At 42.2% G+C, this 15,407-nt stretch overlaps 1 protein-coding gene across 3 annotated transcripts in view; it reads left to right on the forward strand.

The window, feature by feature from the left end:
• Nucleotides 1-15,407, forward strand: part of LOC145346578 (syntabulin-like) — a 111,127-nt gene that overhangs the window by 14,551 nt on the left and 81,169 nt on the right. For all 3 annotated transcript variants that reach the window (XM_080194004.1, XM_080194005.1, XM_080194007.1), the window contains exon 2: nt 12,019-12,103. The gene's annotated coding sequence lies outside the window, so the exon portion shown is untranslated. The remainder of the gene's footprint in view (nt 1-12,018; nt 12,104-15,407) is intronic.

Here is a 15,407-nt window from a genome sequence, read left to right on the forward strand (position 1 = left end):
CCAGCCAATCTGTCAATCAGCCTAATCAAGCCCTGCTAGAGTCAAAAAGTCATAGAGGCTTAACTTGTCAATGCCACCCTTTTTTTCAAACTGTTAAACTAATCCCAATTGCCTGAATTTGGCCCATATTGCTCTATATCCATTTTACCCATCTTACTCTGCTTACTTAGTCCAGATTAAAGTAAGCACTCTAGCACTTAGGAGCAATTATGGTGCTGCAATAAAAATACACAGCTGCTGGATACAGACCCAGTGCACTGGTGTTAGAAACAAATTCCTGCACAAAAACATGACTCAAATACATTTCTTAAAGGCACAGTATCATCACACTTGTGATGAATAAGATACGAGGTGACCATAGAACGTTTATAATATATTTTCTTGGGCATTGAAAACCCATGTCTTTTAAAACAGTGCAAATTATTTCAGGTAATAACACGAATAACATCCATATATTTGGCTAAGTAACCTTTTTTATATTCAATTAACTGAAAATGTCAGCAATGAGATAAATATTTTGTCACATAGTTAATTGTCTGTTTGCACCTGTGGGAGAATGAATAAATGGACTACATCTCTGGAACAAAATAATGATCAACTTCTGAATGCAATTGGACCCAGTGCCCTGGTAAATATCACACAAGAACTGCTTTAATGCATGAGCCAGCTGATGTTTGCTTTGTGGTTGTGGAAAGTTTCTGACCTCATTGAGAGCTAAGCTGCACATTGGGTACATGGAGTTCCAAATTACTTTTCCCTTGGTCTCTGGATTGAGTGCAGCTTTTGACACAGTGTTGTGTTTAGCAACTCAGGAACTGACATTTTGAAATTGTTGGTCCTCCAGGAAAAAGGATTTTACAAAACCACTGGAAAAATATAAAATTCAAGGCAGAACCTCCTCTTTTTGTTTGTTAACAGAATCAAAAGAACCAGAAATAAAACTCTGTTATATAAAAATGTCAATCTTTATATTTTATTCAGTGATTCATTGAAGTTTTCTTCACAGTTGTTTGCCAAGGAGTACTTAATTCAACTCTACTCAATTACCCAATTGTATTAACAGATAATAACAGGCTTTCCTTTTCATTTATTTCCATGGGATGGAAAATATGATTTTCTTTAATGGCACATGCATTGCTCAGAGAAACTAATGTTGTTGTGCTTCTCAAACAAGGTGTAGCATTATGTAATGCTGGGCAAACATTCAGCTGTGCGTAGTTAGACATTAAAGAGCAAATACATTCTTCATGCCAAACGTAGCTTCATCCTTGAATTTAAGTTAATTGGTGGATTTTGTATCTCAGCTAGTCCATTCATTTTATTGGATTAATGGAAGTATGACACTAAACAATGATGCTACAATAACCTATTCACTCCTACATCACAGCTTTGTATTTTTCTCATCCCTGGACCTGACAGTTGAAATTTTTGTTATCTTTTAATATCTGTGCTTTCTTTAAGACTGCTCCCAGTGATGGATTCTCCTGTCACTTTGAGAGATGAATATTCAGTAGGCAGACCGATTGTTCACAATAAGGATTATCCTAATATGATGTTAGGTTGACTGGGTATTCCAAAATGCCCCTTAGTGACGAAAGATATATAGGTTAGGGGGATTAGCAGGGTACACACATGGAGTTGGGGTTAAGCATGGGTATGAGCCGGTGCCAATTTGATGGGCCGAATGGCCTACTTCTGCACTGCAGGGCTTCTATGGTAAACCAAATGCTGATTTGCAAGGATTGCAGATATTCCATGTGAAGTCATTGTTAGAGGAGTGGGTGAAGACACAGGGCAGGATTTAATGGCCTCAATCATCCAGAAACTGTAAAATCCCACCCAAGACCAACAGATCTTTCCATTGCCCATCACTCACCCACTCCAATTCCCACGGCGGGTGGGATTCCAGCCGTTCACTTTGTTCATTTGTCCTGACTTTCTTTTCATCAGATGTGGAGATTGATGATGACACAGTTTTCTCCATTTGCATCTGCCCAGGTTGCTTTTATCCAAGCTGTGGGGTTCAATTTACAGGTTCTGAGGCTCGCTTTCAGAACGTCTTTGTATCTGAGATTAGGGTGTCCTCTGGTTCCCCCGCTCAGCTGGCTGTAGAATACCGTGTTTGATATGCAGGAATCCTCCGTGCAACACACACGGCCAACCCAGTGAAGCTGAACTCTGATCAGCATCCTGTTGCAGTGCCTTGCAAGAAATTCAGTGTTTGAGATTTTTCCTTGCCACATGATGTTGCAAATGGATCTTTAGCACCGATGATAAAATGCATTTAATTGCTTTATATGCCCATGTCTCATTGCCATGAAGTGATGTGAGAACCACTGCCTAGCCATGGCAGAATACTGAGCTTCCTTTTGACAGCTGTTGGGCAATCTTATCTTCCAAGAAGGTGTTGTTGGAGAGGATGTCAGCACTTCTGAACTGAATTAAGGGGTGGGTCGGCACGGTGGCACAGTGGTTAGCACTGCTGCCTCACAGAACCAGGATCCCATGTTTGATTCCCGGCTTGGGTCACTGTCCATGAAAAGTCTGCACATTCTCCCCTTGTCTGCATGGGTTTTTGCAGGTACTCCAGTTTCCTCCCACAGTCTGAAAGCCGTGCTGGTTCGGTGCGCTGGCCACGCTAAATTTTCCCTCAGTGTACTTGTACAGGTGTCAGAGTGTGGCGACTAGGGGATTTTCACAGAACTTCATTGCAGTGTTAACATAAGCCTACTTTTTTTAAGTTTATTTATTAGTGTCACAAGTAAACCAGAGCGCCCAGAGAAAACCCATGCAGACATGTGGAGAATGTGCAGACTCCACACAAAGATTGACCCAAGCTGAGATTGAAACCACCCCCCCCCCCCCCGCCCCCAGGTCCCTGGTGCTTGAGGCAGCAGTGCCAACCACTATGCCACCATGCCGCCCTTACTTGTGAAACTAATAAATAGACTAATAAATGATTGATTATGATGATAGAGCCTTGGTGTTCGTGGCCACAAGCAGGCTGGTACACAATCTCTTGTCTTTGCCAGACTTATTGTAAGGCAGAAGTGTTCTGTGGTTTGAGAAAAGAGGTCACTAAGTAGCCTGAAGTCTTCCGGAGCGTGTGCAATGAGAGCACTGTCATCGATGAACAGTTCTCAGTAGTTGTGTGCTTTTTATTAAGTGTCACTCCCAGTGTTTATGTTTTTTAAGTATAGCTGTGCTGTTTATTTTTAACTCCCAATTTCACAGTTTCTTTCTTTTGTAATAACAGCTCTGCTATTCATTTCTGTGGACCTCCTGTCAGCTTTCACCATGATAGAGTCTTTTGTCCACATTTATACTGGAAACTCGCCATGTAAACTTGTCATGCCATAATTACAGCCTCTCACTATAGAGCTGTCATAGAGGCAGCACTGCCAATAGGGTATAATTACAGGATGATAAGTTCAAATAGGGAGGTTCCTGTATCAATGTAGACCTATGAATGTATAATGTAAATATAAAACTAGGAAAGAATGCATGTGATAAAAATACAGAGATGGAATTAAGTTTTTGTAAGCTGGTCCAAATGTCCTTAACTACTAACCCCACTTCACATGAAGATAACACAACTTTGGGAGTGTACCACCTGAGGATTTGGGCACCATTTTAGCTACAAAATACAGTCTGCGGTGTACCCACACTTCAGGCATTGGATGGCATTTTGTTACATGTTTTAGCATGGTCACAGACAGCATGTGCAGGCAGATCATAATGTATGTCAGCGTGTAACTCTGATTTGATTCTAGTGGTCTGAACACTAGAAAGATTGCCCTCTTTTAATCTTTCATAGTTGAATTTACATTAAGCAGCAACAAGGACCCCTCACCAATGTTATTTAATGGGATCTTCAACAACTTTCAGGTTAACTGTTGATTGATTGCTGGCTGCAGCTGAGTTATTCAAAGCGTTTGATGATTTGTGCTTCTGTCTAAAATTTCTGAAGTCCACAGAATATTAAGAACTTCCTTGGAGTTACCTGTGAGTGTGACTTAAAACTCCCAAGAATAACATGAAACATTGATTTATAGTGGTGTATATTTGTTTGGAATAATGAGAAGAACAATATACAATGCAGTGAAGTAGCAGTCCAGTCATTGTGTAAACAGTTAGTAAAGAGTACTTATTAAAGTAAAAGAAAAGAAAAACACACAAAAAGATAGGCTAATATACACCATGGCATTTAAGTATATTAATAACTGAACACACTGTTTCTAATCTGAAATGATCTCTTGTTTCCAAAATATATTCACATTCTCTCAACTCTCTGAGACGCCCCTTTTCCCAAACAACATCCATTTTAGTAATTCTCAAAGTCAAATCCAAATAATAGTTCCCACACAATGCAGCTTAGATGACCAAGTCTGGGAAAACATCTGTCAAAATTCTACTGGCCCATTGCTGCAGAATCAGAGTGGGCAAAGGAAATTTATGTTGACCTCGGGTGGGAATTTCCGGTCTTGCTCAAGCAAGGCCATGAAATCCTGCCCATCTTTACCTGGTCCAGCAAAGACAGAAAACTGCCTCTTTTAGATGTGAATATCTACAATCAACCATGACTGTAAACAGCCTCCTTCTGACTGTTGAATGGAAAATTGGCCTCCTTCCTCAATGAGGGTTCTAGCAGTTATACTGTTCAGTCTGTTTGATATTTCACCTGTGGATTTGGAAGTCTACGTGTTTCAAGTTCCTTGCCTTTAGAATTTAACGTGTGTATAGCCCCACTGATCTCTGGTAAGCAATGTTTCTGATAAAGCAATTCACACCTCAATTTCTCTAGATGCCCACTAATCACATTACTGGGAAAATCACATCTCATTATTCTTCTAGACACTTGCTAATCTTGTTATTTGTCTGTTATTTTGTTTTCATCTCAAGTTCAACTGTTAACCTCACTATCTTCCTAAATTCTGAACAAGGAAATGGCGTGACAAATAATGAAGGCTTTATTTGTGCCTTCAAGGATCCCACTCAAATCATTTGTATTCAGGCATGATCTACTTGAATGATGGTGTTGGCTCAATGGACTGAATGGCCTTCTCCTGTTTCTATTTCCTATGCTTCTATGTACCGTAAGAAATAAACATAAAAGCAACATGATTCAGCTCCACCTAACCCTTAAGAATGAACAAAAATCCCTCTCCTCAGTTATACTTTGCCCTGACACTTCCTTGGACACTTCTTTCTCTGGAAACCAGTCCAGAATAGTCCTCCACTCCCGCTGGCTCGCTTTCTGTTTCCTTTTCCAGCCAGGTAACATCTAAATCCTAACCTGACTTGTAAAGTCAGGATTACCCTGGAGATTCTTCTCACTAGCCAAAACTAAGTGAATTTTCTAGTCTTGCTTAAAGAGTTTCGAACTTAGTCTCTTCAAACTAAACCCCAGCTCCCAATCACATTCTGTGAAGTGAACCCTAGATTCTTGACTGTGAAGTTCAAGGATATCTTAAGAAAAACCCTGTAATCTGATCCTACAATTGGGTAACATGGACTCTTCCCCCACCAAAGGCCATCTCCATGGCAAATAGAATCACATGGGCATTTTTCCAGGTAGAAGTGCTAATTAGCTATCCTCCAGACCTCCAACTCCATTCTCACTTGAAATCGAATAGACAGTTTAAAGTATAACTTTTTACAAAACCTGATATTCAGGAGCGGCATTGTGGCACATTGGTTAGCGCTGCTGCCTCACAATGCCAGGGACCTGGGCTCAATTTCAGCCTTGGGTCACTGCCTGTATGGAGTTTGCATGTTCTCCCTATGTCTGCATGGGTTACCTTTGGGTGCTTCAGTTTCCTCCCACCATCCAAAGATGCGCAGGTTAGTTGGATTGGCCATGATAAATTGCCCGTTTGTGTTAGAGGGATTCATGGGATAAATACGTGGGGTTCTGGGGTTAGGGCCTGGGTAGGATTGTTTCAGTGCGGACTCAGTGGGATGAATGGCCTCCTTCTGCACTGTAGGGATTCTATGATTCTTAACTCTTTGACTTAGAAACTAAGATCTGGATTTTCTGCCCCATCCCCAGTGGGTTTTCTGGCAGTGGGGGCTGCTCACCATTTGTGGCAGTGGGATCTTCCGATCCTGCCAGTCTATGGTGTGTTGTTTGGCTCACCCACCCTGCCATCAGTGAATCCGCCGCGGGGAGGGGAGGGGTCACCTTCAGTGGGACCAGAAGTTTACACAGGCAAGAAAGATTGGGAAATCCCACCCTAAGACCAGGACTTTCTCCAGCTCTGCAATATTCTCTTTAACCAATACTGTCCCCTTTCCTCCTTTCATTCCTTCTCTATCTTTCCTGAATACCCAGTATCCATGAATATTTAATACTTAACCCTGCCCTTCTTTGAGCCAGTTCTCCATTATCGCCACAATATGTTTCTTCCATGTGGCTGTCTGCACCTGCCATTCACCAACCTTTATTTATCACACTTTACACAGTCACATCCTGCACAATAACCATAATTTAGACTTCTATACATTCCCTCTAACTCTGACTCATTGTGATTTGCTTTATCTAGCACAATCCCGCCATCATGAGGGTACGGTCCATGATAGCAGGTTTACAGTGGACAGTTGTGTAGGAGGAACAGAAGAGGCAACCAACACATCCCATTTCTGGCTGAGCCAGCTGTGATTAGTGAATGCAATGCCAATTCCCTTCCAAAAATTGCTCCACACCTTGTGTTTCCTCTGTTACTGACCATCACAGTGTTCTCTCAGGCCCAATAGCAAAATAAAAGCTAACTCTCATGTCCATAAGACAGGGAATAGATCATAAACTGCTAAAATTAAACGTTACTTCCTGCTTATTTAAAAATGGAATTTGCTAGATCAAAATCATGGTTGTTAAAGGTCATGTGATTTGTAAGTTGGCTACAGTTCTGGAAACCTCCAACAGTAATTACACGACAAAGCTCAAACCTTATCTGTACAGAAACTCACACCAATCACTGTGTCGGCCCATTACAATCAATGAAACAAGGGAGCTGTAGATGTTCTGTCTCCCCAGCCTGGACTTGTAACAAAGAGAGAGAGCTTCCAAAACCTGTTATACCTGTGGAGATACTAATGGCCATCATCAATATCTTAAGGTGAACAATGGATTTGAACCAGAGACATAGAAAACTATTGTGAACCTGAAACTAATACACCTTTTTCTCGAGCTGATCTCTTTTGTTGCTTGTCATTGCAAAATGGAAATCAACGGAAATCAGTGGGCTGGGGGGAGTGAACTATCCACTGGTTGGCATTCCTAGCACATGATTGTTCAAGGTTAATCATCTGCGTCCTGGGTCGTCATTGCAGGAGTTCCTCAGGGTAGTGCCCAAAGCCCAAACGTTTTCAGATACTTCATCAGTGACCTTCTTCCATCATAAGATCAGAAGTGAGATGTTCGCAGATGACTGCACAATGTTCAGCACCGTTCACATCTCCTCAGATACCGAAGCAGTCCATGTCCAAATGCAGCAAGACCTGTACAATATTCAGGCTTCAGCTAATAAGCTGCAAGTAACATTTTGGCCACACAAGTGCGTGGCAATAATTGGATCCAACAAGAGAGAATCTAACCATCACCCCTTGACATTCAGTGGCATTACCATCACCGAATCCCACACTAACAACTTCCTGCAGGGTTACCATTGACCATAAAATGAATGTTGATTTGAATTGATTTAATTTATTATTGTCACATGTATTAAAATACGGTGAAAAGTATTGTTTCTTACATGCTATATGGACAAAGCATACCATTTACAGAGAAGGAAACGAAAGAATGCAGAATGTAGTATTACAGTCATAGCTAGGGTGTAGAGAAAGATCAACTTAGTGTGAGGTAGGTCCATTCAAAAGTCTGGTGGTAGCAGGGAAGAAGCTCTCCTTGAGTCAGTTGGTACGTATACCTTTTTCCCAACAGAAGATGATGGAAGAGAGTATGTCCGGGGTGCGTGGGGTCTTTAATTATGCTGGCTGCTTTTCCGAGGCAGTGGTAAGTGTAGACAGAGTCAATAGATGGGAGGATGGTTTGCGTGGTGGATTGGGCTATATTCACAATGTTTTGTAGTTTCTTGCAGTCTTGGGCAGAGCAGGAGCCATACCAAGCTGGATACAACCAGAAAGCATGCTCTGTATGGTGCATCTGTAAAAGTTAGTGACATGCCAAATTTCCTGAGTCTTCTGAGAAAGTAGAGACATTGGTGGGCCTTCTTAACTATAGTGTCACCATGGAGGGACCAGGACTAGTTGTTGGTGATCTGGACACCTAAAAACTTGAAGCACTCAACCACTTCTACTTTGTTCCCATTAATGTAGACAGGGGCATGTTCTCTACAATGCTCCCTGAAGTTGATGACGATCTCCTTAGTTTTATTGATATTGAGGGAGAGATTACTGCTGTTACACCAGTTCAGCAGATTCTCAATCTCATTCCTGTACTCTGTCTCGTCATTGTTTGAGATCCAACCCGCTACAATGATGTCATCAGCAAACTTGAAAATCGAGTTGGAGGGGAATTTGGCCACACAGTCATAGGTGTATAAGGAGTATAGTAGGGGCTTGAGAATACAGCCAGCCATTTCATACTGTGGCTACCAAAACAGGTCAGCAGCTGGCAATTTTGCAGAGAGTAACTCACCTCCTGACTTCTCAAACCTGTCCACCATCTACAAGGTTCATGTCAGGAGTCTGATGGAGTACTTTCCATCTGCCTGGATGTGTGCAGCTCCAACAATACTCAAAAAGCTCAACACCATCCAGGAAAAAGCACAATGGCTGAAGTGTGTATCATCCACATGATGTACTACAGAAACTCACCAAGGCTCCTTCAACAGCATCTTCCAAATTCATGGCTTCCTCCACACTGAAGGAAAAAGATAGCAGATGCATGGGGCATGCCACCAGCTGCAAGTTCCTGTCCAAGTCACACATCACTCTGACTCGGAACCATGGCCGTGATTCTCCCATCGCGACCCACAACTTTTCTGTTAGGTTGCAGTGGGAGATGCGAGTCGCTGACCTTGATCCGAGATTTGCACGTAGGCCGGGAATGCATGCGTATCTCCCGGAGCCGGCGAACAGTCGCCGGTCAGACCATGCTGGAAACCAGCTGGAAGGCAAGTAAGTCATTTGAATCAGTTTTAAATGTATTTTTAAAATGTTTTCAATGTAATTTTTGGGAACTTACCAGTCCCAATTGAACCTGACACCCTGCCTGGAGTACTTCATTCCGGCAGGTTCAGACTAGCTCCCCACATTTGGAGCGTTAGCGGGAGACCCTTTTGGAATGAAGGAGGGAAATCGGGGCCTCCCAGGTGGCCGGGCAGCAGGAGTGTGCCCCCCGTGCATGGGTACCCTGGCAGTGCCAGCCTGTGACCCCTGGCAGTGCTCAAGGGGCAAAGTGGCCACACCCAGGAGGCACCTTGGCACTGCCCACTAGGCATCAGGCAGTGCCAAGGGTGTAGGGTGGATTGTGGGCAAGGCCTAGGGGCAACTGGTGGGGGTGGGGTGGGGTCTTGCTGCTATTCTGCATGGCGATCGGTCTGGGATGAAAGGAGGGCAGCGATTGGGGTGGGCTGGAGGTGGGGATGGTCTGCAGGAGGGGGGCCTGCCTCCCAGGGGGGTGGTGTCTGACTCTGGGGGATCAGCAGAGGGAGTGCCATCCAGGGTGAGGGAGGTGGAGGGATCGCCACTGCTGGGGAGGGTGGGCTGTACATCGGGGCACTCTGGGATGGAGGAGGGGTGGTCAGGGCTGGTCCAGGAATTGCTGTGGCGGGTGCAATTGGGCCGTGGGGGAAGGACTGGAGGGGCAGCACTGACGGGGTCCCGGGCTGGCCAGCAATCGAGCTGGCCAGCAAACGGCGAGACTGACAGATTGGGACCACTGCGCATGCACAGAGTTCCAGAACTGTCAGACCCTGGCACAAATCGCTACCCCCCCCGCCTCCGGGTTTTTAATGATATTCATGACTGGGAACTCTGCAGTGCACAGGATGCAGGGATTCAGGTGAGAAGCTGAACTGACAAAACAATCGGGATCTAGAATAGTTTTCCCACCAATTCAGCGCTTTTGGGAAAAACGTGGTCCGTATTTCCGTTCCTTACTTGTCGCTGGGCTAAAAGCCTGGAACTTGCTTCCTAACTGCACTGGGGATATACCTAAACTGAAGCAACTCACCATCACCTTCTCAAGAGCAATTAGGGAGGGGCTGGCCAATGATGCCCACATTCCACGTACAAATACAAGGAAGCAGCATGGGTTCTTGTTTATTGAATAAATAAAATGGCCAGGTGTAATAACTCAGCAAGCCCAACTGGAAAGGAATGGTATTTATTATTAAACACAGAATAAAGCCACTACTCTATGACGAACATATATAAGTCCCAACCGGGACAATAGTGCTGCAGACACTTGCCAATGTCTGCCTTATAAAGGGCTCAGGTGATGAGTTCCATCTGGGCAGACTGTTGCCTGTTACCAAGGGAACTCGTATACATTAAGCCCCAGAGGGATATCAATTAGTGATTGCCCATGGACGGTGTGGGGATTACCATACCGGGACTTTTCTTTCCCATCCATGTCGGGTAAGTTCGGTGACAGAAATAGAAAATATTGTGTAAACGGTAAAGTCACATACATTTTATGTCATGGTAAACACATGATGAGATTGTCCTCCACCCCGTCAGTGACAGGGCACCTTTCCCAATGTTGAACATTGGAACGTCATTTGAATATATTAACATCTCATTATCAGACCCCCTACTTCTGAATCATCTTCCCTATCAGAACATCCTTTCCCTTCAATGGGACAGCAGACCCACTTGAAACCTAAATGTTCTCCCAAGATGGGCACCTGGCAAGCCAATCTCCCAGGGGAATTCAGTGCTCAGAGGAGGGACTTTCATGTCTGGGCATTGCCTGGGCATTACACAGGCCCTTCCCTGGGCACTGCCCCTTGGCACTGCCCAGGCACTGTTCATGCTGGGGAAGTGTCTATGCCAGGGGCATTGCCAGGGTAATGACATGGGGGTTTAGCATGGCAGGAGGGGTTCCAGGGTGAACCCCTTTGCTCTCTCTGCACTGGGGCAACATTTAAAAATTGCACCCTCAGCCTCGAGTGTCTAAGTTCCTGGTGGGGTGGGTTAATCAGAAACCACTCCAGCACCAATATGCAGTGGGACCTCCCCCTTGATGTTTTCTTCTAAGACCTTGGCTATACAGTGGAGAAAGACACCACTGTTGTGTCTGTTTTCCCACACTCTGTCGACCTTTACTGATTTCCAGGAATAACTCACCCAATATTTATCACGCACAAACTGATCTCCCATAATATTGCATAGGGAGGTCTTATTTAAAATAGGGGTATAGGTTGGACTGCTGAACTTAGACATATTGCAGACCCCACTATATTGTGAAATATTCTGTGATTATTTTTACATATTTTAATTATAACTTATTAAGTCTACATTTATAATGGAAATCTCCTAGGCAATGTGTCAAATCATATGCATTCTCCCCCTCCACCACTACCTCCTTCCCTCCAACGACGACGCCTGCACCAATACAAATGGGAGGGCGAACATTTGTGTGCGTGTGTGTGTGTGTGTGTGTGTGTCTGTGTCTGTGTGTGTTTGCGTGTCTGCATGTGTTTGTGTCAGTGTGTGTGTTTGTGTGTATGTATGTTTGTATGTGTTTGTGTGTGTTTTAATGTGCGTGTGCATTTGTTTGTGTATGTGTATTTGTATGTCTGTGTCTGTGTATATGTGTTTGTATGTATGTGTTTGTACATGTGAGTGTGTGAGACAGAAAAATCAGATTGTTCTAAAGCCTTTGTTTTATATGCTATAGAATGTTAGATATTAAAAAAAGAGACAAATGTAAAGAAAGAGGAAATGGGGAGAAAGAATAGTGTTTTTCATGTAATTCCTTCAATTTTCAAGGAAAAAAACAGTTGAATTTTGAAGTCAAGTAAATATCAACTTCTGTTTTGTTGACAGTTTAAAAAGTTTACATCTACCTGCCTGGGAAAGACTACCTGCCTGTTGAAATTTGCTTGGCCTTTGGTCAGTTGCCAGCACCCAGGTAAGCTTGGGACTGGGTTTCTAGGGACTCTTTAAGTATTGTGGGATATGGCATCTGGAGCAGGAGCAGTCAGAAATTCTTTGTATAGCTTAAAGAAGCATCTCTGCCTCTCTTGAACCCACCAGGAAATGTAAATTAAAAATTCCCTTCAAAAGCTTCTGTTTCTGATCTCCTTCTGACTATTGTTCACTTCAAGGGGAAGTTACAGCAATTTCTCCACTTCTATAGGAACCCAACAACATAAGCTAAAGATAAACCTTACTGGTTTCAATGGGTGTCTTTCTGCTCTTTCAGAAGAGTTGGTTAAGTTCAAATGATTCCAGTTAGCACATCAGCAGCTAAGTCAGCTGGGTTGAGAAGGGTTAAAATTGTCCCTGTTTAACAAACAAAGCCTCCTTGGGAAAAACAGATAAAGCAGTTTAGAAAGAAGAACCAGTTGATGAATGGGCCCATTAGCTGTCAGATACACTTGCACTGTTATTCAATCTTGGCAACTTTCGATTGTAAAAAAAAAATTAAACAATAGTTTAACAACCAATAGATTACACAATGTCTTGTAATGTTTTCATTAAATGATCCCCTGTAGTTAGTGAATTGTTAAGATTATATTTTTAATTTTTGGTGGATGCACACACAAACTTTTATTATCTAAATTATTGATTCACATTTAAGCTGACCTTTCTCTTCACTCTATCTGTAACTGCAACACTATGTTCTGCACCCTTTCCTTTGCTTCTCCCTTATGTACTCCCAGAGTGATATGTTTTATCTGTAGAGCTCACAAGAAATAATACTTTTCACTGTATTCCAATACATATGATGATGATAAATCAATTCAAAGCAATTCAATTCAATATAGGAAGAACACTTACCATCATGAAAACATTATGCTGATGATGAAATTTTAATTCAATAATTCCTGCTGTTAAAAATGTAAAATAGTAGTCAGTTTTCTGCCTGGATTCTCATGGTTAAAAAGTGACAACCTTGTATAATAACATGTTTTTCAACCCATGCTGTGTTGGGTGCACAGTTAGCACAGAAAAACATTGGCTGTGCAAAAGGATTGTGTACAGCTGGTTGTGACACTAATCTTTAAGTACCGCCCTTTATTTCTTTCTCTGAGCTTGATTTCAGCCTGCTGAAGTTAGGTAATTTTCTTCAACTGACTGATGCTAATGATTATTTCCAATACTCTCAGCAATCTTAAAAGTATGAACAGAAAACTCTTCTTAAATACTTCCATTTTCCATTCTCATTTATCGTATAAGAGACTCCCAAATTGTAAATAGCAGAAATGAAACCTTGTTGACGTAGTAAGGACATTTATTTTGTCACTTGAAATATTTTATTTTATATATTTGAGTCTTTTTCAAAAAGGTTAAACAATCATTTGGAACCTTCTATTAGAAACTACATAATGCTTATGTCTAATCAATTTATGATTTCCAAACTCTTCATATTTTGTGATCCATTCCTGCAATTCATTGAATAGTATAATACCTCCATAAAAAAGTCAAAGCTGTAATTATGTGATTTGATAATTGAGTTGTGTTCCTCAACAATTTGAAAAGGAGCTTGTTTGTGATGAGCATGACTCCAGCAACACATACTCTAGAATTACTTGGCACTGCCTCGGAAACAAAATGAATAAAAAGATTAAGCCACCACCGCAGTCATTGCCAACAAGGAAAATGCTGCTCAGGCTCTTGTACTTGGAACCATTACTTAATAATTGTGAATATATATCAGGTTAATAGATAATATGCTAGCACAAGTCCTTGATTGCATAACTAATAACTCATGTATATTCCAAGACTCAGACTCAAAATTTCCTTTAACATCTGCAACTCCTCTACTCCATCAATGCATGCTCTAATAATAAAGCATTGTAGCAAATGTAGAACATAAGGTTGGTGTTTATTCACTTATTTATTACAACGTACTCTACAATTCCCATTAGAACTACTCCATGACATGAATTCTGATGGGGGCTTTGTGTATTTCAAAGAGTTTACATTGCTATTTTAAAGCTAAGGCAGTATAGATTTATGTAAACCTTTGTTGTTTTATTGGCATAATTTTAGAAGTGATCTTAAAAATATTGTATATTTTGATTGAGAGTTCATACTGTGAGTAGAAATTGATGTTTACAAATGGGACTGCTTTGCTTTATTCATTCTTGGAATCTAAGCATTTGTGGCAAGGCCAGTATTTGTTGCCTATCCCTAATTGCTGTTGAAAAAGTGGTGATGAGCCACTTCTTGAACCGTTACAGTCCATGTGGTGTAGGTATACACACGCAGTGCTGTTAGAAAGGGAGTTCCAGGAATTTGACCCAATAATAGTGTTGGAACAGTGAACTTGTTCCAGATTGGGATGGTGGGTGACTTGGAGGGGAAGTTGCAGGTCGTGGTGTTCCCATGCATCTACTGCCCATGTCCTTCTAGATGGTAAGCATTGTGAGTTTTGAGGTTTCTGTCAAAGGAACCTTGGTCAATTTTGTATTGCATCTTGTAGATGATACACACTCCTGCCACTGTGCCAGGGATGGAGGCAGTGAATGTTGAATATCATGGATGGGGTACCAAACAAGTGGGGACTGTTTTATTCTGGAGGTGTCAAGTTTCTTGAGCATTATTGGAGCTGCACTCATTCAGGCAATTGGAGAATATTCCATCACACTCCTGATTAATGCCTTGCTGATGGTAAATAGGCTTTGGAGAATCAAGAGTTGAGTTACTCACCACAGATTTTGTAGCCTCTGAATTGCTGTTGAAGGCACAGCATGGTATTTATATGGCTAGTTCATTTAAGTGTCTGATCAATGGCAAAACCCAGAATGTAGATGGTGGGTGATTCCACAATGGTGATGTCATTGAATGTCAAGAGGAGATAGTTAGATTCTCTCTTGTTGGAGATGGTAATTGCCTGATATTTGTATGCGATGCATGATACTTGCCACCTATCAGACAAGACTGAATGTTATTCAGATCTTGCTGCATGTGTGAACTGACTGCATCAGTATCTGAGTATCTACGAATGGTACACCTCCAGGACAAAACAGTTCCCATTTGTTTGGCACCCTATCCATGATATTCAACATTCACTGCCTCCAACCTTGGCACAGTGCTAGGACCGTGTATCATCTACAAAATGCAATACAAAATTGACCAAGGTTCCTTTGACAACAACCTCAAAATTCATAATGCTTACCACCTAGAAGGACATGGGCAGCAGATGCATGGGAACCTCACGACCTGCAAGTTTCCCTCCAAGTCACCCACATCCTGACCTGGAAGAA

The sequence above is a fragment of the Carcharhinus amblyrhynchos genome, chromosome 8 (genome assembly GCF_965287045.1).
Source record: "Carcharhinus amblyrhynchos chromosome 8, sCarAmb.v2.hapA, whole genome shotgun sequence".
NCBI lineage: Eukaryota > Metazoa > Chordata > Chondrichthyes > Carcharhiniformes > Carcharhinidae > Carcharhinus > Carcharhinus amblyrhynchos.